This window comes from Triticum aestivum, chromosome 4B (assembly GCF_018294505.1).
Source record: "Triticum aestivum cultivar Chinese Spring chromosome 4B, IWGSC CS RefSeq v2.1, whole genome shotgun sequence".
Classification (NCBI taxonomy): Eukaryota; Viridiplantae; Streptophyta; class Magnoliopsida; order Poales; family Poaceae; genus Triticum; species Triticum aestivum.
The window spans coordinates 88,850,050-88,876,955 of NC_057804.1; the positions used below are offsets into that span (position 1 = coordinate 88,850,050).

The 26,906-nt window shown below is 44.3% G+C and overlaps 1 long non-coding RNA gene across 3 annotated transcripts; it reads right to left on the minus strand.

The window, feature by feature from the left end:
* Window positions 1-22,371: 22,371 nt before the first annotated feature.
* On the minus strand, window positions 22,372-26,144 carry LOC123091188 (uncharacterized). Of its 3 annotated transcripts, none has more exons than XR_006442959.1 (10): window positions 25,688-26,144; window positions 25,481-25,618; window positions 25,326-25,388; window positions 25,169-25,247; window positions 25,033-25,075; window positions 24,272-24,344; window positions 24,054-24,152; window positions 23,873-23,957; window positions 23,040-23,489; window positions 22,372-22,929 (listed from the first exon to the last, which is right to left on the minus strand). It is a non-coding gene; the product is annotated as an uncharacterized lncRNA (long non-coding RNA). The 3 variants fall into 3 exon arrangements; XR_006442960.1 differs by having other exon boundaries at window positions 25,481-25,621; XR_006442958.1 differs by having other exon boundaries at window positions 25,481-26,144.
* Between the last annotated feature and the right edge of the window lie 762 nt (window positions 26,145-26,906).

Genomic DNA, 26,906 nt, shown 5'->3' on the forward strand with positions numbered 1-26,906 from the left:
ATACATAGTCATCACTTAGTCACTCATACTACAACAAGGTGGGCTATAAGGTTGGCTATAAGTGTTTTTTACCTCTCTCTATCTCTTTCTTCGTACTCCCTCCGTCCCATAATATAAGAATGTTTTTTACACTAGTGTAGTGCCAAAAACGTTCTTATATTATGGGACACAAGGAGTACTAGTATTTATTGCATTTGCCAAGGAGTGACCTCTTCCAATGAAATGGTGTGCTTATTAGTTTTTTGTTGTTAAGTTTGCTTCATTTAATTATCTATGGACTCAAAATTGTCTTTTCACCTAGGTACACGCGCTTAGCACTATTTCTTCCTTGGGTCACCAAATTAGTCTCTCTCTTCTTGATTAACTTGCCACATCAGACTTTATGCCTATGTGGCAAGCTTAGCACCTGTAGGAGCAAGTAAGTACAATAGTGCGCTTTACATGGCATTTTTGCATATGTGGAGGAAAGAGAGGCAAGGAAAAAGTGGAGAAGTGGGCTCTCATGCAAGAGCCAGCCTGTACTACATGGTGGAGCATTGGGAGAGGCACATGTATGGAGGTGGTCAGGAATCGGGAGACTCATGCCGGTCGTAGCGCCGCAGTTAAAATGATAATGGCAAGTCAAATCATGGGGCCCCACCTGTCCAGCAGTAACTTGCTGTCAAATCACACAGCCCTACGTTTGCAGCAGCCTACTCCCTCGTCTTATCGCGTCTCTGTCGAACCAACTAGGCGGAACTGCCCCGCCTACCGCGCAGGAAAAGCCCCGCCCTCGACTTTTAAATACAACTACATCCGCTTAAGAATCCAATGATATACTTTTTTTGACATAGTAACTCATATTTAGTTAGTAAAATGGATGACCTAGAACTACGTGCAAGCCCTAAAACCGGGACGCCTAAAAATAAAAAACCGAGATGGAGAGGGTAGTTCAGCATGTATCTTTTTAGATCAATATAGTCGGGATTCACCAAGGAGCAAAACCAAGTGGTAGGCTGCTCATGTCGTGTTGGTGTAGCAACTCAAGCAGGGTCAGTCCGCACATGAAATGGTGACACACTTAACAGGACCCCTATGGCCGACATGTGGCTCATCCACCGTCTTGTTCCACGTGCGATGCACCAAATTACAGTTCAGAGCAGCGGTTGGAATTGGAGGCACCCCGGTCGTAGCGTCGCAGTAGTAGAAAATGAGCAATGAGGGGTCAAATCACAAAGCCCCACCTTTCCCGCATTAAGCTGGACGGACGAAGCAACCATCATTTCACTCTAGGGTGCAAGAGCATAAAGAAAAGAGAAAAAAATGATGTGTGCGGCAGCTACCTAGGGCACCCTAGGGTAGGGGTCTCCACTACAGATCCTTTTTTTGAAAGCGCCTCCACTACAAATCGGCTTCTCCCTCGTCCTCTTGAAGAAAACCGATGATGAGTGCGGCGGTAGGGTTTGTAGGAGTACTACGGTGTGCGGGGCCACGTCGTAGTAAACGGGTTCGAGTCGACGCCTTAAATATGTGTGGGCCGCTTGGTTTTACGGGAACGTGGCATCATTTTGGGTTCGGGGACCAGTGGAGATATAGTACGTACAAAAAATTGTGGACGTAGGTTCGACCGAAAGGCAATGATGCATGGGCCCTTCATTTTGATATACCCGGGGCCGCGTGAAATTTGCTACTCTACTCAAAACTAGTAAGGTACACATGTATTGAACGCATGAGATTTCGAAACCAAATTATGAATAAATACACACTATAGCATGTAAAGCTTTGAGTCATATATGCATGATGTAGATGTTCGTTTAGTTCTTATAGTTCATCTCATTCAAAATCAATTAGTTTGATAAAAATGTTAAGATTCATGGGGTTGTGCATTGTAAATCATAAAGTAAAAAACAAATAATGGCAATTCATTTAGAAAAAAATAATCAATTATGATACAGAAGATTCTAGAACAAAGGAGAAGTGCTTGTGTTTTGAGGTTTGTGCATTATGCTTAAGTTCAACCATGGAGTCTTCTAAATTGTACATGTGGCAGATCTGGTGGAATGTTGATGATATCCAACGGCCAGTAGTGCTCGGATTTGCCTATCTTTGCACTGTCGGATTAGCTTCATCCAGCGACCATCTTTCAAAGTATTGGCACACTATATAGTTCTTGTGCCATAGTTGCATGTTTTGGAAAAAAAAGCTACTAGTGGGTTGTACTATCTATTTAGGAATAGAAGATGTATACATGGAAGTTGTAGGGAAAGAGATGACATGGAGCATCTCAATTCCTATGAGTAGGGATTGGAAAAGAGATGTCATTTGGTTCACATCATAGGAACTTTTCTATTGAATCTAGAGATGACATGTATCTCGATTCCTATGAGGAGGGATTAGAAAAGAGATGTAATTTGGTTCATATCATAGGAACTTTTCTATTGAATATACACTAATGTTTATTTTCCTTTGAAATTAAGGGAGTATAGGAATCCATTCATATGAACCAAGTGGCTCTAAAGCTATAGAAATGATATCATGTTTATTTCCTTTGAAATGTGGAGTATATGAATGTATTCCTATGAACCAATTGGCTCTAAAGGAAAAAATCCTATAGAAATCATATCATATAGAGTTCCTATGATATTCCTCGACCCGAAATGATATCATGTTTATTTCCTTTGAAATGTGCAGTATATGAATCTATTCCTATGAACCAATTGGCTCTAAAGGAAAAAATCCTATAAAAATCATATCATATAGAGTTCCTATGATATTCCTCGACACTAAAGGATGGTTGAAATTGCTGCGAGTGATACAATGGTCTTTCTTTGTAGACTCCTCACCCATATTTATAGTTACCTCTCGAAGATGAATGAAATGATATATACAGGGTATTCTACATGTTCAATTTGGTACAAGAAAACTCAGTAAAAGTTTGCGAGGTTCGAAATTTCAATAAAGCTATATGCACTGCATTTCGGAACGGAGGGAGCATACGGCAGTTGCTAACACTCACACGGAAGATTTGTGTTTAGGAGGAGTGGCTGCTCTGTTAAATGTCATGGCAAAACTGACATTGTCGGATGCTGATCTAACGGTTCTTATGGCGTTCGTCAAGAAAAGGCTTGTGGTGAATGTTTGTCGAATAATGATTTACGGACACATGCATTGCATTGGTACGTGCCCCCCTCTCTCTCATGCACACGCACCCTCACGAGTCACGACTCTACCGAGTCCTCTCGCAGACTCGCATGTCGCACCCACTGTCTATCTGCAAGTAGACGTCACGCACATATGTGCTCTTCACACACCCCTTAGAACTTCTAAAAAACAAAAGACGCCGCGCACATTTTATTTTAGCTCACACGTCACACACTTATCCTATTACTCTTGTGGCGAACGTTCTTTGGGCATAGTATATTGTACTCTCACGAAGAGAAGCGGTGCACGCATGCACTAGTTCTCTCACACCCACTCGCGGGTACACGTAGGAGCGCATTTTTTTGAAGCTGTTACAACAAAATCACTCCACTATATATATAAGCAGGAGCCTTAGCGCTTCCTTTACTAGGGTTCCTCTCGTTCACTCTCTCATGCTCTCTAGATCTAAGCAAGACATAGGTGGCCACACTCTCTCTCAGCTCACAGCTGGTCACAAATCCGGCCGGACAACCTCGACCGGGGCAGGGGTGTAGGTGCATCGTTCACGCTGTCGTCAGTGGCGAGGGAGGACACCAACGGCTGCCCGCGCATCCCGATCTGCGGCCGTGCCATTCTCTCCGAGAGAGCGCTGGCTTGGGAGGGCCTCCGACCCCTTCTTCCTCCCTGCGGTATTGTGGCCAAGATGCGGCCTCCCGACGCCGTCTTTGCCACATGCCGTCGACCCTCAGGTATATATTCCTTCAAAACGGAACACCTGCCTTGCTCTGTTGCCCCAGCTCCCTTCGTGTGGATCTTTTTCTACTTTTGTCCGCTGTTACAAAGCCACCTAGACTTTTACTATTATTAGAGGTAAAGCTAGTTCATACAGTCGACTCTAAGCGTTGGTTCAAACAGGGAAGAAAGTGGGAAAGCTGTAGCATGAATCTAGGACTTGGTTCTAAGAGGAAATGGGGGAAAGTAGTAGATACTGGCTACCCAACCGGTCTCTTGGTTGAAAAGACGAAGAAAGCATGGTGGATGGCGAAGGATGGGGGGGAATTGGACCTATCTCTTGGTTGAAAAAGGAAAGAAAGTGACGGGTGTTGGGGGACAATGCAAATGAGAATGAGCAGGTCTAGATTTCATGTGCTCGCATAGGAAAATGTCGCCGAGGAGATAAAAAATGGGACAAATGCAGACATGTTGCCTGAGTGTTTGCCGCTCTCGGCAGCCACATCTGCCTCACCACTTTATGCCCCTGCTATCCCTACGCCCATATCACTACCGTTAATGTAAAATCACATGAAGCATTAAGCAATGCCACCTAATGTCACTATAAGTAATGGTCTAGTGCCGTCAATAAATTGAAGCAATGCCACCACTATTTTATGAAGTGCTTCCGTCTTGCTTTATTTCCCATGAATTGTGTTTTTCCAGTTACACTTAAATCTCACACCGCTAGCATTGCTTCATCCCAGTGGAACTGCACAAATTTGATTGCACATTTACTGACCATGTGCTACTCTCATGACAGTAATACTAATGCTATTGTTCTGCATGTTAATCTAGTGGCATTGTTGATGTGATGTGATGCTACTTATTAAGGACTCTTCATACTGTCAATCTAGTGCCAATTATAACACAACAGATGCTGTTGTTAATCATACGTCACTGCAAATATCTGTCACTGTTTAAATAACCGTATTTCGTATTTGCGCAAACAGGGATGTCTGTCTCCGTATCATTTCTATCCGTGCAATCAAATGCACACACCTCAGTTTTAGTACAACCGCGCAAAATGAGATGGCTATACCTCGTAGCTGTCGTCTAACCTCCTGTCTTCAAGGTATTCCTACATTGGTAGTAACTAAGGTAGAATGACCAACGCAATCTAAAAGTAGCTGATTCGTATGTTTTACTTCTTGATTGCAGTGCAGGGACGAGCGAAAACAACTACATCCTAGTCAGGAATGCACTTTCTACCAGTTCATCGATGGACCGGGGACTAGCTAGCACGACTGCACGGCGGTTTTTTGGATAGGTGCGCGGACAAGAGGCATTGTGGTCTGCTTATTTCTGCAAATAGCGGTGCTTAAATTTAGTGGAATGCACAAGAATTTCACCTGGTCAATATACTGCATGGTTCAGTTTAGCATTCCAGCTGAGACCACAATTATAATTGGTTATTTTGGAATGAGAAAACCTAACCCTGGATGGTGGCAACAAGAAAAAACCAGAGTGAACTCCAGGAAATTTAAGCCTGTCGGGAGGCCCTTTGCTCAGAGAAGCCTTGCTTGTTTTTTCCTGATTTGTAAACCTTCTCACAACTTTGTCTTTTGCTGTGAACTAGTATATGTTTGTTATGTTCTATGAATCATTGAGATGTATAAAATTGCTTAACTTATGCTTTTCAAGTTTTTTATGAAGACGAGTTTAATGTGAGTGTTCCACATGAGCACTGGACTAGCGTGTGAACGTTTGGAATTTATTACATTGTGGCCTCAGTTAACTGCATGAACCACTGTAACAAGATACATAGTTGCTTATATGTCAGACAGCAGATTGTTGATTATTAGCTGGTCGATAGCCTAGTGTTGAATCGAGCTGAGACAATGTGCCGTGTTTTTCACAACTGCTTACAAGTGGGGTAGCACCAACAGTGTTTACAAGTACTTATGTATACGTCAGCACACAGTTCTCAAACGAGTGCTCTATTTCATCAAAACACACACTGCTCGTATGATAAACTGTGACAACTTATGTCTTACCATGCCATATTCATCAAAAAACTAGTGAGGACGCATCTGTTTCGGCAACAATTATGATGGTTCTCACATGATTCACGGGCACACAAAAGTAGCAGCAGTTCCCATAGACGGATTCAAACAGAGTACTAGCCCCAGAGGGGTCGATAACAGGCAAGGTTCGGATAATTAGACACAATCCAAACTACTATTAAACACTAGCTAGGGAAACTATTTCATGCCTCGATCTAATTTGGGCTGGACACAAGACGGACCTTGCCATGAACATCATCGAGGACGTCCTGCGGCAGCTCAATCCTGTGAACCTTCATGAAGACAACCTTGTGGCCTTGCCACTGATAAAATTGTTTGTGGAGGCATGCCATGTCATCTTCCTGCGTAAGCTTGACAAGAACAGTATGCCTCACAAACGAAGGAGTAGCTTTGAACTTCTTGTGCTTCAGTACACCCTGGACAACACGCCTGACAACAGTGAGGCTGGAATACAACTCTTCATTGGTATAACCGCAAATGGCTTACAGGATCCAACAGCCTAAGAACTCTGTTTTCCCAGTGCGTATATTTAGGTCATCCGCCTCATAGCGAGTGACATGTACAACCACACAATCCTTATCTGCATCAGGGCTCTAATTGAAACAGAAACAAATTCTAAATTATTTTTCAGTATAAGAAACACAAGTTATTTAAACCACTATGTATAGCATGGCATCGAAGCTAATAAAATTTTGCATTATTAATCACCACATACTTAGATGAAAAACCACAATCGAGATCGACAAAGAAGAAAATCACCTTGGGCAGCTCAGCGGGAGGGGGGGACACATCCTCGAAGGGGGAAAACTGCTCCTGCACTGCCACGGGGGCTGTAACCTCAAACGGGGCGTTGACCATCTCAGTAGTGGCCGTGAGCGTATCTGGGGTCGGCTCGGTGGCTGCCTCTATCTTCTTGGAGCTCTATGTCTCGTGGGGATCAGCCTCCCGTGTCTGCTCCAATATCGGCAGATCTTTGCCTGGTTCTCCTTGGTCCATCATGAAACTGACGAATACTAGGAGACCACATAAAGGAAAACACAATCACAATGACATTGAAACAAAAAAGAGAGTGAGGATCGGTTACTGCTTTTCAAAAGTTCTTTTTTTTTCTGAATGAAAATATACCAACATCACGGATCCGCTTACCTTCCCTTTGTTGGGAGAGAAGAACAGTGGCAGATGCGAGTGTTGCCTTTCTTGAAGACGGTGAGGGAGAAGGGGATTCAGCGAAGAGTGAAATGATGGTTGCTTCGTCCGTCAAACTTAGACTGCGGGGAGGTGGGGTTTTGTGATACGATGGCTCGTTACTGCCGCTCTACGACCGGGGTGACTCTCCGCCTGCATACTGCCTTCTAATTTGGTGGATGGCATTTGGGCCCGCATGCTGCATGGCCTGCATGTCGGTGAACAAAAGTATAACGGCATTCAGTAGAGGGAGACGTTTCAATGACCTAGGAGGAGCCAGAAGCGGTAGAGTGTCTCCACTGTACTAGTAGTAATTGTTTTTCTGGGTAGCTGTAGTTTGTCTCCACTATACTAGTAGTAATTGTTTCTCCGGGCCCAAGACAAAACAGCCCATCCACACTAGTAAATACTCCCTCTGTTTCTTGATATAAGGTGTATAGTTTTTTGAGAAAAAACCAAAATATAGGGTGTATTGCGGTGCACCACTCATTTGGTTAATTTTTTAGGGATTTAATTACATTTCCTTATTTCAAGCAAGCTCCTCTATTTTCTCATGTCAATTAGTCAGGTGAAATCTCGCCCAAAACTTGTGAAATTTTCCCTCCACGTGTGTTCTTAAATTTCCGTGCGAAAAACTATACACCCTATATTTAGGAATGGAGGGAGTAGTAAAATCAATTCAAATGCCCATATATTTACTGAATGAGAGGCGCTACCCACACCCAGCACCCCCCCCCCAAAAAAACCTGGGTGCTCTTCTTCCTCCTCGCTCCCACCCACCTCACGTCAGCTCGCTCCACTCCTACCCCCAAATTCCTCACCTCACTCCTACAGAAAACCCTAGCTCCCCTTCTTCCTCACTCCTACAGAAAACCCCCAGCTCCCCTTCTTCTTCGCTCACACTACAACTAGGCTCGTCATTCGTTACTCTGCTCAAATCCATGAGCGCGACATGACGCTCTCGAGGAAAATGGAGTTGGCTGATCCCAGCACCAAGAAGATGAGGCTCCCGCCAGCTGTGACGCCTGTTGTAGATCTCGCACCCGGCAGCGCGGGGAGAAGCGGCGACTCCGCCCCCACCGGATCCCAGGAACCCGTAGAATCTCGGGTGGACCGCATCAGCGATCTCCCGGACGCCGTCCTTGGGGAGATCATCTCGCTTCTCCCCACCAAGGATTTCTACCGCACCCAAGTCCTCTCAATTCAGTGGCGCCCTCTATGGCGTGCCGTGCCCCTTAATCTCGACTGTCGTCAGCTATCTCTCTTCAATGATTTTGAAATCCCCAGAGCCATCATCTCCTCCCACCAGGGCTCCGTTTAAAGCCTCTGCAACCCGTCATGCTACCTGAGCAAGCATACCATGCCCTGCACGGTGGACGCCTGGCTGAAATCCCCTGAATTCACAAAACTACAGTTGCTTGAGTTCTACTATTCCCCTGGAAATCACATACCACATACCAAACGCCATGAACTTGTGCCCTCAGCATCGATGTCCATCTCGCGGTTTTCCTCCTCTCTCCACACCGCCAACTTTGCGATGTGCTACCTACTAGACAATCAGGTACTAAACCTTCGACTCCCATTTCTCAAGAAACTTTCACTTGTGCGGGTTCGTATATCGGAGGCCTCATTACATAGCATCATCCACTCTAGTTGCCCTGCGCTGGAGTGCTTGGTGCTTGTTTTCACAGTTAGAATCGGTTTTCTCCAAATAAAGTCGCCTAACCTTGTAAGAATTGGAATTTCTTTTGACAGAAGGCATCTCATCATCCAAGATGCCCCTTCACTTCAAAGGTTGATCCTTGATTCTAGTTATTCAACGTTGCAAACAACCATCCTCTTTGCGCCTAAACTGGAGACCTTGGGTGTAATACATGATCTCTGTGCTCATTTCAATATGGTGTTTGGCTCCACAGTTCTTCAGGTACTTTATATTATCATCTACACTTGTAACCATAAGCTGCATTTTAAATTCTTGCGCATATGTTATATATCATATTGGAGTACACATTTTGTACTAATATTATGTTCTATGCTCAATGAAGAGTTTCTCCATGGATGGCCTATCAATGGTGCTGGATTCTATCAAGATCTTATATATCCAAATGAATAGTTTTGATCTGAACAAGATTATTGGCTTGCTGTAATGCTTTCCATGTCTGGAGAAGTTCTATATAAAGGTGATAATTTCATGCACATTGGAAGCCCGCATATAGTGTACTAGAATTAACCGTTCAGCTGTTGCTCTTTCGACACTCTTCTGTTAGACCTTAACTGTTTTCAATCTTCATGTCTATTTAGGCAACAGGACGGGGTAAGAAAGTTATAACCAATCGGTGGATTCGTAAGCATCGGGATTTTCTCACTTCTCATGAGATTCGATTGAAGATAATAACGCTAGAATGATATGTAGCCAACCGTGCAAACACTAGATTTGTCACATTCTTCCTACTGAATGCGAGGTTACTATTGTCCATCAGGCTTAAGTTTATCAGCAGCATGGTTTTGATGGATGGGTATGTCGAAGAGCAAAAAAAGGAGTTTCAGGTGGGCAAAAGAGCTTCTGAATGTGTCGGGCTTCTATTTACAACATATTGTGGTCATAATCCAGTAAATTTTACGACCCAAGATGTTCATTCTATGGACCTGACCGATCCATTTGACTGTGACTGCCGAAAACAGTGCTGGAGTTAGATGTTGTTACCCTTTTCAATCTGTGTTTTTTCGTAAACCTAATGAACAATTAACCCTCGTGCTTTTGTACAGTTTGTAAGCTGGAGTTAGATGTTCCTGCCCTTTTAAACTCGGCTGTGACTGTCATATTTTCTTTGAAACAAGGCAAATGGTTTGCCATTCGTTTAATTTAGAGTGAAATATTGTAAGAAATCCCAACCAAGGGAAATAACATCACTCTCGCCGGCTGCTTGAGCTCGCTGTGCATTACAGAAGCCAAGTGATTAGCCCCCACCAGCACCCACAAACTTATTTCGAACTAGCACATCAAATGGGCTGTAAATTTTCATAGGAAAGGCTGCATGACCGTGATAGATTTGGATTCTGACATTTGGGACCCGCAAGGAAATAGCCTATCCAAGGTGGTGTCGACTTACTAGCCAGTCAACAAATGATTCTGCCTACCAGCCGTTGGATTGACATCCAACATCTGTCGTGTATCTTCTATCTCTTGTCTTCTTCTTCCTCCAGCCTCCCAAACCAAACCACCCCGTCGGCTCCGCCTGCTCCCGCCTCCCATGGCTGGTTGCCCCTACGCCGCCCTACCGTATGTACCCTCCAACGTTGGCCAGTCCCTCCCTCTATTCCCCCATGCGTCATGTTATTCTTCGATGATGTCAGCCCCAACATGCACCCGCACCCGAACCAGTCAACCCTCGTACTCCCCTCCGCCTGCGACTAGACCGGCGCATCTTCCACGGCTCCTGTTCGTTCTGTCCGAGGCCTCGCCGTCGTCCTCCACCTTGCGGCTTTGGTTCGCTCGCCGTGCGCGGTGCGCCGCCCTCTTGCGTTGTCAACGTCGTCAACAACCGAGAGGAACAAGGAGATGACTGTACGTGGAGAGGATGATAGTAGGGACCCACCAGCGTCATGGTAGTACGCAAGCAAGTGCCTCTATATTACAAGCCCAAAAATATGGTTCCTCCTAATGGTTGGACATCTGGGGCTCACGCCATTGTCAACGTAGTCAATAAGCGAGAGAATTACACTATGAGCGGCTGACACCACGGACTCAGCAGGTCGCGTAGTTTTTTTTTGAGGAACAAGCAGTTGTTATTTATACTAGTTTTAGCGACGGATCAGGGTAACAACGGGGTTGTGCGGGGGCTGTGGCCTGTCTAGCCAGAGTTTTATTTATGTTTACCACATCATGAGCCCAGTTGTTTTTTTTCTTGCTGAAAATGGTAGCCCAGTTCTATTTTTTAAAAGAAATACCCAAACAAGGCCTACTTGCTTTATCAGCCCTGCTGGGCTGCAAATCTTTCAAGACGAGGAGAGTTTCATTCGGTTTGACTAGAAATGGGATGTACATTTTTAAAACACATCAAACCGGGAATTAGTTTCAATTTTTTTTCATTACAAGATTTTAAATTCCATTGATTTTTATGCGTGGACAATTATTTGGATTTTATATTTATATAAATTATTTTTCAAAATAGTTTGATTGTGAATCAATATTTCTGGATTAAAAACAGTTGATCGCACCAAAATATGCAAAATTTCGTATACTTTTTAACCGTGGCCACAATATGGGGTGTAATGCTAACAAAAAGAAGATGGGCTCCAAAAAAATTCTTAAGAATTAGCAAATGGGTTGTACATTATTAGAAATAATGGCAGATGGGATGTATGATGTTTTCCACAGATTTGAGGCTGACTTGTGCGCCTACTACAGGTTGACGCGTATGCTTTCATAAAAAAAAGGTTGACGCACACGCAACGCCCTGTCAACTTAGTAAACACACGAGAGCAGTGACTGTTGGATGTCCATCCAACGGCTGTCGTGCTTCTTCAATATCTACTCTTCATGCTCCAGCCGCTCAAACAAGCGCCGGCGGGACTGCCTGCTCCCTCCTCCCGCGGTCGGCTATGCTGCCGTGCAGGCCTCACGGCCCCACCGTACTCCCATCGCTGGCCTAGCCATCCCTCTACTCACCCACACCTGCTGTTATTCTCTGAGAACGGCAGACGAACCAGTAAACCCTCGTACTCCTCGGCGTGGGAAACAACTGCCGAGTATTCCCTGGCTCCGTGTCGTTCCCTTCCTAGGCCTCGCTGTCGTCCACCGCCCTGGTGCTCTCGGCGTGGCCTGGTCAACGTGGTCAATGATCGACATCCATCGGAACTGGACTGTACATGGAGAGGTTGACAGATGGGTCCACGGTCGCACGCAAGGAAATGCCTCCTTATTACGTGCAAAATAATGATTCCTTCGCCGACAGCTAGGACCCACGGGAAGGGCCTCTGTATTTCGCAAAAAAAATGTTCCCCCCACTGACAGGTCGGACCCACCAGCTCTATATTTGCATGCAAGGAAGTGCCTCCTTATTACGCCCAAAAAATGAATACCCCTGCTAGCCAGGACCCACCATATTGTTGGGCTGACTTGTGGGCCTACTAAGTTGACGGGGACGGAGGGCTTTGTCAACTTAGTCAATACTCTAGTGACCGTATGGTGTCCATCCACCAGCCATAGTGCTTCTTCAACCTCTGGTCTTCTTGCTCCAGCCGCCCAAAGCAGCGCCGGTCGTGTCGCCTTCTCCTTCCTCTCGTGGCCGGCTGTGCTACCGCGGAGGCCTCACCGCCCCCATACTACTCCCACCACTGGCCAGACCATCCCTCCACTCACCCACACCCCCTATTATTTTGCGGCGATGGCAGCCTCACACCGTAGTCAAACCAGTGAATGCTCGTACTCCTCTCCGCGTGGGCATCCACTGCCGCGTCTTCCCCGGCTCTGCGTTGTCCCATTCCTAGGCCTCGCCGTCGTCCACCGCCGTGGTGCTCTCGGCGCGGCTTGGTCAATGTGGTCAACGACCGACTTCCATCGGAAGAGTACTGTACGTGGAGAGGCTGACAGCTGGGTCCACGGCAGCCGCAAGGAAGTGCCTCCTTATTACGCAGAAAATAGTTATTCCTCCACCTGACAGCGGGGACCCACCGGACGGGCCACCAGTATTTTGCAAAAAAACCGTTTCCCCCTGACTACTGGGACCCACCGGACGGGCCACCATATTTCGCGAAAAAATGTTCCCCCCACTGTCAGCTCGGACCCACCGGAAGTGCCTCCTTATTATGCAAAAAAAATGAATACTCCCCCGGCTAACTGGGACCCACCTTGGTGGGAGGCTGATTTGTGGTCCTACTAAGTTGACAAGGACGAAGGGCTTTGTCAACTTAGTCAATATGAACGATTCTAGCTCCAGTTACCGTACGATGTCCATCCAACGGTTGTAGTGCTTCTTCAACCTCTGGTCTTCTTGCTCCAGCCGCCCAAAGCAGCGTCGGTCGTGCCGCATGCTCCTGCCTCCCGTGGCAGGCTGTGCTGCCGCGGAGGCCTCACTGCCCCCTACTATTCCCACCGCTGGCCAAGCCCTGCGACAACGATAGCCTCACACGCAGCTGAACTAGTCAACCCTTGTACTCCTCTCCGCGCGGGCTTCCACTGCCGCGTCTTCCCCGGCTCTGCGTCGTCCCCTTCCTAGGCCTAGCTGTCGTCCACCGCCCTGGAGCTCTCGCTGCAGCGTGGTCAACGTGGTCAAGGAACGGCTTCCATCGGACGTGGATTGTACGTGGAGAGGCTGACAGCTGGGTCCATGGCTGCAGCAAGGAAGTGCCTCCTTATTACGCGCAAAATAATTATTCCTCCACCTGCCAGCGGGGACCCACCGGACGAGCCACCGTATTTTGTGAAAAAAACGTTTCCCCCTGACTGCTGGAACCCACCAGCTACATCTTCGCACGGACGGAATAGCCTGACAGTCGGGACCCACCTGGTCGAAGCGTACGTAGCGTTCTCATTCTGGTTGCAAACGTGTATGTACATATATACTGGTGGATGTAGAGGCGCGCACGTGTCGATGTAGAGGCGCGCACGTAGCATGTACACGTACGTACAACGGCTAGTGCGCAAGAAAGAAAATACGGCCACGTATCTGTACATACGGGAGGGGTCTCAAACGCCTACTCGCGCATACGTACGGCCAGGGCTCGTGTACATGGCTGGGTCGGAACATAGAAACAACGTCGTCGTCGTGTTCATGGGGAGGCAACGGAATGCGTCGTGTTCATGGGGAGGCAACAGAATGTGTCGTGTTCATCGGGAGGCAACGGAACACGTGGGAGCCAACCGGCAGGGTCGGAACGGAATGCGTCGTTGTGTTTATCGGGAGGGCTTGGACGGAACACGTGATGGAAACGAGGCCTGGCGTATCGCAGAACGGAGGAAACGGCCTTGTGTTCGACCGGCCACGTTTGAAATAGGATCTTGTTCATCGGGAGGGGTCTGGCATACCGCAAAATGGAGGAAACGGACCTCCTACAGTCAAAACTGGGGTCCTTTTGATCGGGAGGGGTGTGGCGTACCGCAAAACGGACGAAACGGACTTGTGTTGGAGCACTAAAACGAGGGTCCTGTTCATCGGGAGGGGTGTGGCGTACTGCAAAATGGGACTCCACGGGATATTGTTCATCTCCACCATCGACCTCCTCCAGCCTCCACGGGCTCCTGTTCATCCAGCCTCCACCGCTCGCTACTCCACCGACTACTGTTCAACCACCCCTCCATAGGCACCCCTCCACCGTCTACTGTTCATCCAGGCCTCCACGGGGTCGTCCTGTTCATCCAGCCCTCCACACCACGGGGTCATGTTCATCCAGAGCCAACGCCACCGCTCACTGTTCATCCACCCCCCCTCCCGCAATGCTCACTGTTCATCCAGAGAGGCAGCATCCATCGGCTTCAGTTAGGAGCAGTAGCGAAGGAATCGCTCGATCGGGTTCAGTTAACAGCCATCGATCGATCGCTCGGGTTTAGTAACGCATAGCCTGCAGTGCAATCGCTCGGGTTCAGTTAGAGCCCAACGCCTTGCTCGGTTCAGTTAGAGCCAACGTCTCGCACACACGCGTGTATGTGTACGAGAGAAACGCGCATCGCTTGGCCCCCAACTACCCACCGTAACCGGGAACTCCCCGAAATTTTCCTCGCCCTCGCTTCTACCATGGTTTTTTCCGTCATGGACGGCCCAAAGAATGTTATGCAACTGCGTCTCAGGCCTGCCAAGGACGAAAAGCCCATTTTCTGTCATGATTTTTTGTCATAGAAGTAGGAGCCCACCACATCTATGATGATACCGGGTTTTGTCACAATTATCGTCATAGAAGTGTCATATGTATGACAGAAAAAAGTTTCGTTCGGCTCAAAATGTCACGGATGTGTCTTTTTTTTGTAGTGCCTACTTCTGTACACCGACGACATTCACGGTCACTCACAAAAGTGAGATCTAATAGAGATGGTAAAGTAAATATTTTTGGTATTTTTGTTGTATAGATTGGAAAGTAAAGATTGCAAAATAGTAAATGAGATGCGAAAGGAGATGTAATATAAAAGAAAAGAGACCCGGGGGGCATTGGTTTCACTAGTGGCTTCTCTCAAGATAGCATGTATTACAATGGGTGAACAAATTACTGTCGAGCAATTGATAGAAAAGCGCATAATTGTGAAGACATCTAAGGCAATGATCATGAATATAGGCATCACGTCCGTGTCAACTACACCGAAACGATTCTGCGTCTACTATTATTACTCCACACATAGACCGCTATCCAGCATGCATCTAGTGTATTAAGTTCATAAGAATGGAGTAACGCATTAAGCAAGATGACATGATGTAGAGGGATAAACTCAAGAAATATGATATAAACCCCATCTTTTTATCCTTGATGGCAACAATACAATACGTGCCTTGCTTCCCCTACTGTCACTGGGAAAGGACTCCGCAAGATCGAACCCAAAGCTAAGCACTTCTCCCGTTGCAAGAAAGATCAATCTAGTAGGCCAAACTAAACCGAAAATTCAAAGAGACTTGCAAAGATATCAAATCATGCATATAAGAATTCAGAGAAGAACTAAATAATATTCATAGATAATCTTGTTCATAAATCCACAATTCATCGGATCTCGGCAAACACACCGCAAAAGAGTATTACATCAAATAGATCTCCAAGAACATCAAGGAGAACTTTGTATTGAGAATCAAAGAGAGAGAAGAAGCCATCTAGGTAATAACTATGGACCCGAAGGTCTGTGGTAAACTACTCACCCTTCATCGGAGAGGCTCTGGTGTTGATGTAGAAGCCCTCCATGATCGATTCCCCCTCCGGCAGATCGTCGGAAAAGGCCCCAAGATGGGATCTCACGGGTACAGAAGGTTGCGACGGTGGCAAAGTGGTTTCGTGGCTCCCCCTGATGTTTCTAGGGTATAAGAGTACATACAGGCGAAAGAAGTACGTCGGTGGAGCTACGAGGGGCCCACGAGGGTGGGGGCGCCTACCCCCCTGAACGTGCCCTCCTGCCTGGTGGACTCCTCGTGGTGTTCCAGACTTCTACTCCAAGTCTTATGGTTTGCTTTCGGTCCAAAAAAGATCATCGCAAAGGTTTCATTCCATTTGGACTCCCTTTGGTATTCCTTTTCTGCAAAAACTCTAAAATAGGCAAAAAAACAAAAACTGGCACTGGGCCTCCGTTTAATAGGTTAGTCCCCAAAATAATATAAAAGAGCATATTAAAGCCCATTAAACATCCAAAACAGTTAATATAATAGCATGGAACAATCAAAAATTATAGATACATTGGAGATGTATCAAGCATCATTAATTCTTCCCATAGGTTTCTTAATAGTGGAATTCGCAAGATGCAAATTTAAAGAACAATCATCAAATTCACGGAAACCTAGCACATCAGACAAAGTTTTTGGAATCGTGGAAACACTAGCACCCAAATCACACAAAGCATAGCATTCATAATCTTTAATCTTAATTTTAATAGTAGGTTCCCACTCATCATAAAGTTTTCTAGGGATAGAAACTTCTAGCTCAAGCTTTTCTTCATAAGATTGCATCAAAGCATCAACGATATGTTTCATAAAAGCTTTATTTTGATCATAAGCATGAGGAGAATTTAGCACGGATTGCAACAAGGAAATACAATATATCAAAGAGCAATTATCATAATTAAATTCCTTGAAATCCAAAATAGTGGGTTCATTGCTACTTAAAGTTTTGACCTCTTCAATCCCACTTTATCAATTTTTGCATCTAGATCTAAAAACTCCAAATCATTGGGACGCCTTTTAACTAAAGTTGACTCATGTCCAGTCCCATCTTTATCAAGATTCATATTGGAAAACAAATATTTAATAGGAGTCACATCAATCACTTTTAGATCTTCATCATTATTATCATGAAAACTAGAAGAACACGCTTTCACAAAGCAATCCTTTTTAGCATGCATCCTAGCGGTTCTTTCTTTGCACTCATCAATGGAAATTCTCATGGATTTGATAGACCCATTGATATCATGCTTAGGTGGAATAGATCTAAGTTTCAAAGAATCAACATCAAGAGAAATTCTATCCATGTTCCTAACCAACTCATCAGTTTTAAGCAATTTTCTTCAACCAAAGCATTGAAATTATTTTGCGAACTCATAAATTCTTTAACACTATTCTCAAAATCAGAGGGCATCTTATTAAAAATTTCAAAAGAGTTGTTGTAGGAATTACCATAATTATTAGAGGAATTACTAGGAAACGGCCTAGAATTGAAATTTCCTCTATACGCGTTGTTAACAAAATTGTTCCTACCAACAAAATTCACTTCCATAGATTCATTGTTATTCTCAATCAAAGTCGACAAAGGCATATCATTATGATCAGAAGAAATAGTTTTATTAGCAAACAATTTCATAAGTTCATCCATCTTTCCATTCAAAACATTAATCTCTTCAATCGCATGAACCTTTTTACTAGTAGATCTTTCGGTGTGCCATTGAGAATAATTAACCATAATATTATCTACGACCTTAGTAGCTTCTCCTAAAGTGATTTCCATAAAAGTGCCTCCCGCGGCCGAATCTAAAAGTTTTCTAGAAGTAAAATTCAATCTGGCATAATTTTTTTGTATAATCATCCACAAGTTCAAACCATGTGTAGGGCAATTATGTATCATTAATTTCATCCTCTCCCAAGCATGTGCAACATGCTCATGATCAAGTTGCTTAAAATTCATAATATCGTTCCTAAGAGAGATGATCTTAGCAGGAGGAAAATACTTAGAGATAAAAGCATCTTTGCACTTATTCCATGAATCAATACTATTTTTAGGCAAAGAAGAGAACCAAGTTTTAGCACGATCTCTAAGCAAAAACGGAAATAGCTTCAATTTAACAATATCATTATCCACATCTTTCTTCTTTTGCATATCACACAAATCAACGAAGTTGTTTAGATGGGTTGCGGCATCTTTGCTAGGAAGGCCAGAAAATTGATCTTTCATAACAAGATTAAACAAAGAGGTATTAATTTCAGAAGATTCGGCATCGGTAGTAGGAGCAATCGGAGTGCTAATAAAATCATTGTTGTTGGTATTGGAAAAGTCACACAATTTAGTATTATCTTGAGCCATCATGACAAATAATCAGTCCAACACACAAGCACTCAAGAAGCAAACAAAAAGAGGCAAACGGAAGAGGGGCGAAGAAAAGGCAAAGGTTTTCGGAAAAAAAATTAGAAGTGGGGGAGAGGAAAACGAGAGGCGAATGGAAAATAATGTAATGCGAGGGAGAAGAGTTTATGATGGGTACTTGGATGGCTTGACTTGACGTAGATCTCCCCGGCAACGGAGCCAGAAATCCTTCTTGCTATCTGCTACGTCTTGAGCATGCGTCGGTTTTCCTCGAAGAGGAGAGGGTGATGCAGCAATAGTAGCGTAAGTATTTCCTTCAGTTTTTGAGAACTAAGGTATCAATCCAGTAGGAGGCTCCTCAACAAGTCCCACGAACCTACACAAACAAACAAAGAACTCGCAACCAAAGCGACAAAGGGGTTGTCAATCCCTTCACGGCCACTTGCAAAAGTGAGATCTGATAGAGATAGTATGATAAGATAAATATATTTTTGGTATTTTGTAATATAGATGCAGAAAATAAAGATGCAAATAAAAGTAGATTGAAAGCAAATATGATAAGAGATAGACCCGGGGGCCATAGGTTTCACTAGAGGCTTCTCTCGAGAGCATAAGTATTACGGTGGGTGAACAAATTACTGTCGAGCAATTGATAAAAAAGCGAATAATTATGATGTTATCTAGGCATGATCATGTATATAGGCATCACGTCCATAACAAGTAGACCGACTCCTGCCTGCATCTACTACTATTACTCCACACATCGACCCCTATCCAGCATGCATCTAGAGTATTAAGTTCATAAGAACAGAGTAACGCATTAAGCAAGATGACATGATGTAGAAGGATAGACTCAAGCAATATGATATAAACCCCATTTTTTTATCCTCGATGGCAACAATACAATACGTGTCTTGCAACCCTTTATGTCACTGGGTAAGAACACCGCAAGATTGAACCCAAAGATAAGCACTTCTCCCATAGCAAGATAGATCAATCTAGTAGGCCAAACCAAACCGATAAGTCGAAGAGACTTGCAAAGATAACTCAATCATATAAAATAATTCAGAGAAGATTCAATTATTATCCATAGATAAATCTGATCATAAACCCACAATTCATCGTATCTCGACAAACACACTGCAAAAAGAGATTACATCGAATAGTTCTCCACAAGATAGGGGAAGAACATTGTATTGAGATCCAAAAAGATAGAAGAAGCCATCTAGCTAATAACTATGGACCCATAGGTCTGTAGTAAACTACTCACAACTCATCGGAGAGGCAAGGGTGTTGATGTACAAGCCCTCCGTGGTCGATTCCCCCTCCGGTAGAGTGCCGACGAAGGCTCCAAGATGGGATCTCACGGATACAGAAGTCACGGTGGTGGAAATTGTGTTTCGTCCTGCCCCTGGATATTTTCGGGGTACGTAGGCTTATATAGGAGGAAGAAGTACGTCGGTGGCCGCCCGAGGGGCCCACGAGACAGGGGGCGCACCCTCCTATCTCGTGGGAGCCTCGGCTGCTTCTTGACTTGCACTCCAAGTCCTCTGGATCACGTTCGTTCCAAAAATCACGCTCCCGAAGGTTTCATTCCGTTTCATATTCCTTTTCTTCGAAATACTTAAATAGGCAAAAAACAGCAATACGGGTTGGGCCTTTGGTTAGTAGGTTAGTCCCAAAAATGATATAAAAGTGTAAAATAAAGCCCATAAACATCCAAAAGGGGTAATATAATAGCATGGAACAATCAAAAATTATAGATACGTTGGAGACGTATCAAGCATCCCCAAGCTTAATTCCTACTTGTCCTCGAGTAGGTAAATGATAAAAAAGAAATTTTTGATGTGGAATGCTACCTAGCATAATTCTCAATGTAATTTTCTTTAATATGGCATGAATGTTCAGATCCAAATGATTCAAGATAAAAGCTTATAAAACAAAAAAATAATAATGCTTCAAAGCATACTAACAAATAATCATGTCCTATCAAAATAGCATAGCCAAAGAAAGCTTATCCCTACAAAATCATATAGTTAGGCCATGCTTCATTTTCATTACACAAAATACTCCCATCATGTACAACCCCGATGACGAGCCGAGAAATTGGTTCATACTTTTTAACGCGCTTCAGCTTTTTCAACTCTTACGCAATGCGTGAGCGCAAGCCATGGACATAGCACTATGGTGGTAAATGGTGGTGGTTGTAAGGACAAAAAGTGGGAGAAGATAGTCTCACATCAACTAGGCTTATCAACGGGCTATGGAGATGCCCATCAATAGATATCAATGTGAGTGAGTAGGGATTGCCATGCAACGGATGCACCAGAGCTATAAATATATGAAAGTTCAACAAAAGAAACTAAGTGGGTGTGCATCCAACTTGCTTGCTCATGAAGACCTAGGGCACTTTGATGAAGCCCATCATTGGAATATACAAGCCAAGTTCTATAATGAAAAATTCCCACTAGTATATGAAAGTGACAACATATGAGACTCTCTATCATGAAGATCATGGTGCTATTTTTGAAGCACAAGTGTGGAAAAGGAGATAGTAGCAATTGTCCCTTCTCTCTTTTTCTCTCTTTTTATTTCTCTTTTTTTCGTTTTTTTCTTCTTCCTTTTTTTCTTTTTTTCTTTTTTTTATTTTTTTTATTTTTGGTGGGCTTCTTTGGCCTCTTTTATTTTAATAAAGTCCGAAGTCTCATCCCGACTTGTGGGGGAATCATAGTCTTCATCATCCTTTCCTCACTAGGACAATGCTCTAATAATGAAGATCATCACACTTTTATGGATTTAAAACTCAAGAATTACAACTCAAAGCTAGAACAAGATATGACTCTATGTGAATGCCTCTGGCGGTGTACCGAGATATGCAATGAATCAAGAGCGACATGTATGAAATTATAAAGGTGGCTTTGCCACAAATACGTGTCAACTACATGATCATGCAAAGAGCAATATGACAATGATGAAACGTGTCATAGTAAACTAAACGATGGAAAGTTGCATGGCAATATATCTCGGAATGGCTATGGAAATGCCATAATAGGTAGGTATGGTGGCTGTTTTGAGGAAGGTAAATAATGGGTTCAATACCGGCGAGAGTTGCGCGGTAATAAGAAAAGCTAGCAACGTGGAAGGATGAGTGTGCGTATATCCATGGACTCACATTAGTCATAAAGAACTCATATACTTATTGCAAAAGTCTACTTAGCCCTCGAAGCAAAGTACTACTACTCATGCCCCAAGAGGGATAGATTGGTAGGAAAAAATTCCATCGCTCGTCCCCGACTACCACTCATAAGGAAGACACTCAAAAGAGCACCTCATGCAACAAATTTGTCACACAACTTTTACCATACGTGCATGCTACGGGACTTGCCAACTTCAATAAAAGTATTTCTCAATTTCATAATTATCCACTAGCATGACCCTAACATTACTACCTTTATATCTTAAAACAATTATCAAGCAACAAATTGATCATAGCATCCAATTCAATTTTTATGATAGTTTTTATTATACCCAACTTGGATGCTCATCATTCTATGACCAAATTTGTAACCAAAGCAAATACCATGCTGTTCTAAAAGACTCTCAAAATAATATAAGTGAAGCATGAGAGACTAGCAATTTCTATAAAATCAAGACACCATCGTGCTCTAAAAGATACTAGTTGACCCGTTGCGCCAAATGGCGCAGAGACCCGCTAAAGCCATGTTGTCGATGAAAATAGTTTCATTCTGCAAGAACATATTTGATACTGGTAATAGAAAGCCCGTGTGTTAAACCATACTATATTGAAAATATCTCTATCATGTTGTGAAATCGGAGTTCGGAAAAAAAATTGTATAACCCGTTGTGCCAAAAAAACATATTTGTATAACATGACCCGTTACACCAAATGGCTCCCATTTAAAACCATGTACCTGCTAAAAGTATTTGCATTTTTTCAATAACTGTGTTTGAGCAAATAAATACGGTAAAAACTTAGTAAAAGTTTAATTGATTGTGTGCTTAATCTCACATAAAAGGCAAGATGGCAACAACAGAGTACAATTGTATCATGTGCAACAACAGCCAAAATTAGTTAGCTAATAAATTGTTTGAAGCAAACCAAACATTTCAGAGTAGTTTATCGAACATCTCATTCTCCTAAAAAATGATCCCAAGTGGCCTTCAACGAAAATACAATTGTTTTGATACAACAACGGTAAGAGAAATGAGTAACCATCAAAGAAACAAAACATTTAAATTGGTTTTTCTTAACCATGGAGAATTGCATGTAAACTTTATAGAAGAAGGCCAACATCAAGGAACATCATGCTCTCTGGTCATCAATCCGGGTAATCAACTCCTGACCAACGCCTTCAGCAACAACCACGACAGCATGCCCCTTCTTCTTTATCCTTTCATACAGGAACTCAACCATGTCTCCCTTCCCTTCAACTTGGATATCAATCTCAGGATACAAGCAGCAGTCAACACCTCTGGCTGCTTAGAGTGGCATGAAGAGTAATGTGGCCCGTGCTCCTGCTCATAAGAATGACAAGACCGATGCCATTCATAGCTCTCATAGCCTCCACATGTGTCGCGTTGATCGCCTGCTGAGCAATCTAGAAAGAGCCTACACACCACACTCGATAACGCAGCTCAACATATGAAACTAAGCAAACTAATCTACGAAAAAGCGTCTGCTTGGCTACTTGGCATCCAACCATAAAAAGGTAAACTCACCGGTGAGGAAAAGAACATAGGGCTTCATGGATCATGACCTTGCTGCTCCTCATGCATCATCACCATTGGATAGATTTTTTTCTAAACTACTGTATGACGGATCTGGAAGAAAGCAAGACAAAAATATAACTCAGTAAATGAAGACTGCATTTTCCAGCAAATTGAGGCCTAGTCTAGAAAATAGCCAAGGCTTGAGGCGGCAACTAATATGTACAGAATGAATGGAGCTATCAAAAGTGACCCAAAAAAGGAGAAGGGAAGAAGATTGATAACTGAAAACAAACACTGACATTTGTAATTTTTGAACTCAAATTGAAATAGTAGGCTAGCTCATATTCAAATATTATTAGCTCCACAATACTCCTATATGCAACATCTGACAGTTGGTTTGCCGTATAAGAAGCACCACCAAGGTTACTAACGCCATCATGACTCCAGCTTCAGCAACGCCTAGTTTTTGTAGAGAATAGTATGAGAAACAAATGAGATGTTTGCTTCGCTGAGAATAAAGAACATCATATGAAATGTCCATGGTGAAATGGAGTTGTAACTGGCCATCAATAGATTATCACACAGCACAGGAAGTATGTTACAACATGGAAAAAGGCTAAAAAGCATTGCTAAATAGGTTACTGAAGATATATATTCTAGATTCTTAAACAAGATAATGATGTAAAGTTCTTAAAGACAAAAGCACGGACTGTATGCCAGGAACAGTAACAAATGTAAGGTTTCACAGATATGTTTTTTAATAACAATTCAGGGTTATGATTCATTGTGGTGGACATACTCACATACTTGTGGAAAGTATGATCCAATAAGTCTGTACTAACCTACTGTAGAACAAATATTTCATCAAGGTGTCACCTCCCTGAATTGAAACCCGAAACACTTGTGCAGCATGGCCTTTTACAATGGCTGAAAAATTATTAGAACAAACAGAGTTCAGATGTTACATGTTACAGAAGCCTTTAGCTTCAGGAAGTGTTCTGTTATAGGTATATAAATCCTCACCAGCGAAGGTCGTCGTTTGTTGAACCTAGCAAATGCTTCTTTCTTTCTTTCTGAATTTCAGGTCTGAGCACCAAATCTGATTCTTCAATGTTAAAGAATCTGCAAGCAAATCATCATAGTTTTCAGTTTTCCACAAAAGTGACATGGAATCAATTACATGAAAATTTTGGATATGAAGTAGAGAAGAAAGTGAACACAAAATTTAACCAAATTCTTACCAATGGTGCTCAGGAACCAACATGACCACTGAGAGAGAATGCAGAGACACAACAAGTCGAGAACGCACTGATCCTGGCAAGTAAAAGAACCCCTTAAATGCTTGTCAACTCAAAGCCATGGGAAGATGCAATTTCGCATTGATCATCACCATAGGGCTCAAATGTACAATGGCACAACATACGTACATAAGCAACTCTAGCCTACAGGGAACCTCCAGATCCTTTACTTAAAATGGCAAAACATATGTATATAAGCACATTTAGCCTACGGATCCTATACTTCTCTGGAGATGTGACATCTAACACGATAATTATTTAGACAAGAATGGTTGTTCCTGGCCTAACTTCTCTCGCCTCTCCCTTCCTGCCAGCGTGTGGCAAGGTTCACGAATTAGGTCTCCATTGCTTGATCACCTTCTGCAGGCCCTCTCATATATCAAACTGAAAGTTGTAAAAGACACACCGAAAAAAACGGTATCCTAATTTGGGAACTTGAATCTGGAATAGGAGAAACCAAGGAAGGAATCGTCCTACCAGAGATTCATCATCGACGGAAACAAGCGTACACATCCTGCTCACACGTATACACGAAATATAAGCAGCACGAGAACGAACAACACACAACGCCCGACCATATCCGGAACATTTAAACGATCAGCACGACATACAGATATTTAGAAGATCACCAAGGCAGACAGCAAGACACATAAGATACTGAAAGTAAAACACACACACATGTAGTAGAAAGAAAAGAAGAAAACCTTGATGAGTCAAACAACGCGACGACAGAAAAGATCATACAACCTGCGAAATACAAAAGAAAGGTCAGAGCACAATGACACACAGGCATGCAATGAACACTCGCCGGTCACAGAAGCAACAGAACGGCCTATTTACCCGAGGCAGCAAGCAGAAGCACGTTGGGTAAGCAGCATGACGGACGAGAAGAAGAAGCGCCAGTGACAGGAGAAGTAGTCTGAACCATAGAACAAGCGTCAGCACACACGCGTTTCATCAAACATTCTATAGGCAAGCATAAGAGGAGTGGACTAACATCAATGAGAAGGAGAGACGGACACAAGGCTCGCCGCAAGCGACAACAAGAAACCGTACCAAACTGCGAATGAACGAAACGAAGGCAAACATACGAAATTAGCCCGACGAATCCAAAGTAGCAGCGAAGAACATGTGAACCAGAGAAGGACGAACCTCAACCAGCGGCAACCATCGAGCAGAGGAGGCCCACCGCAACAGAGCATGGGGCTGCCGCATCTCGGCCACCATGCGACACGACGAGGCAAAATATCCGAGTCCATCTCTCCTTTCTCGTCACAGTTTTTCAATCATCTTCTAGATGACTAAAACGATTAGCACATCAACCAAGAAAATAAGAGGAACAAGAAGGATGAATATCACCTCAACAAGAGACGAGATAGATCGATTGTGCTTCTGTACTCGGTTGCCAATGGCGTGGTCGGAGGGCGATTCTTCTCATCTTCCATCCGTTCTCCTCCCGGCCGGCGGTGGCGGCCCGGAGTTCCTTGTCGACCGCGTGCACGGTGCGACACAGCTCGTCATCACGGGAGGTGGCGGGGCCGAGGCCAGTGGCGGCCTCCTGGATGAGGCCCTCGGCTCGGTCGCAGGACTCGCTGAAGGCGTCGAGGCAGCGGTGGAGGTCTGTGAGCGCCACTGTGCACCTGGGCTTGCGGAGGGCGGCGGCCGCTGCGGCGGCCGCGGCGTCGACCAGCGCGTCGTAGGCGCCAGTCCATCTCTCTCTCCAACTGCCGCGGCATCGATGGAGGTGGGGCACGCACGATGCATCGGCCCCCACAAGCACATGCATCAGGCAGCAGTCCATCCTCTCTCTCCAAAGTCCAAATGCAGAGAAGACGCAACACCACGCACAGAAAAGGTGTACACGTGCACTAGACACGGGAGTAGAAGCCGACGAGCGGGACCAGAGCAGGAGCGGCCCACCTGTCATCGCGCTAGTATAAACGCGTGCGCACAATCCAGGTGCACATGTGTCGACCCACCCCCTCTCTAGCTGATGTAGGACGCAGTAACTCCCATGACGCACGACGCGGGAAGCGCGTGAGAAGCGCCATGCCAGGAGCGGTTGACTGAGGAAATCAGAAAATACCCAATACACGAGACGTGCCTAGCCATGTCAGCTGATGAGCGCGACAGGGAGGAGCACTGGCCCACTCGTCATTAGAACAACACAAGTGCGGGCGCAAAAGCCAGTTGCACATGCGCCGGCTAACCCTTTGCGGCTTCCCCAGGACCCAAAGCGCGTCCACCCGGTGCGGCAGGTTTGGCTACCCCACGCACCCAACAAACTGGCACCCAGCCAATCCAATCCATCGCGAGCCCACAGGTCATGCACCGCCCATGATCTACCACCCGGTCAAAAGGCACAAGTTAATTTGCAGCAAACATCCAATGGACAGGAACGAGAAAAAGACCATGTTGACCCAAATCGAACGGCTAGCGAAGGATGAATCCGGGGGAGCGCCCTGGGAGCGAGTTGGCTAGCCTCTTTTTGGTTTTAAATAAGTGAAGCACTAGAGCATAAACTATCAAGCTCAAAAGATATAAGTGAAGCACATAGAGTATTCTAGCAAATTCTAAT